This window comes from Dermacentor variabilis, chromosome 2, assembly GCF_050947875.1.
Source record: "Dermacentor variabilis isolate Ectoservices chromosome 2, ASM5094787v1, whole genome shotgun sequence".
Classification (NCBI taxonomy): Eukaryota; Metazoa; Arthropoda; class Arachnida; order Ixodida; family Ixodidae; genus Dermacentor; species Dermacentor variabilis.
In genome coordinates, this window is record NC_134569.1 from 82,597,414 (window position 1) to 82,598,449 (window position 1,036).

The following is a 1,036-nucleotide window of genomic DNA, read 5'->3' on the forward strand; positions in this document are numbered from 1 at the left end:
ATGGTTGATGAGTTGCGTTCTGCAAGCATTTCTTGTTGCCTTCCGTTTTGGCATGTACAATCACGGTAGTTATACGTATATGACTTCACAATATGTGCTCATGTGTGCGTGACGGGAAAGAAGGCGCGGTCCTAGTCGATAGCACAGCGGTTATGCGTTTTCCGTTAAGTCTTGATAGCCGACGATTCTAAGAGTACGGACGAGTACAGCTGCTTAGGACGACACCTCGCCAGCCTTTCTCAGGCACTTTATCGCTGTTTATGCAACTCCTATACCCCATACTTGTTGCCAAAACCAGTCATGAGTAAAACTAAATTTTTATGCATGTATCTATATTTAGTTACCTCTGTGTACCTTGCATTGGGTACACGTTAAAGAATCCCTCCAAAAAGTTAAGTTGTGGGGTTTTAGGTGCCCAAACCACTTTCGGAATGAGGCAAGCCGTAGTGGCCACCTGGAGTTATTTTGACCACCTGGAGTTATTTCACGCACACATAAATCTAAGAACACGGGTGTTTTCGGATTTCGCCTCCATTGAAATGCGGCCGCCGCGGCCGGGATTCGATCCCGCGACCTCGTTATTAGCAGCCCAAAACTATAGCCACTAATTAAGCACGGCGGGTAAAGAATGCCAGGTGGTCAAACTTAATCCTCCATTGCGGTGTGCCTCACAATCATAGCGTGGTTTTGGCACCTAAAACCCCCGAATCCAATTTTTATTTTTGTATAACTTCTATACCACAGTCTTCTTGCCAAAAGCAGCCATGAGCAAAACTAAATATTTATGTAGGTATTCATTTATTTACCTATGTGTACCTTGCATTGGGTGCGTGTTAAAGAATTTAAGGTGACCACAATTAATGCGCTGCCCCCACTACGGCGTGCCTCATTATCATATCATGGTTCTGATACGTAAAGCCCTCAATTTATTTTCTGTTTACTTACCTACTCTCGCCCAGGAGGCGTTATAGCAGGGTGAGGGGTGGGGGTAGTTTAGCTCCACTAAAGCAGTTGAACATTTATACACAATAAATTG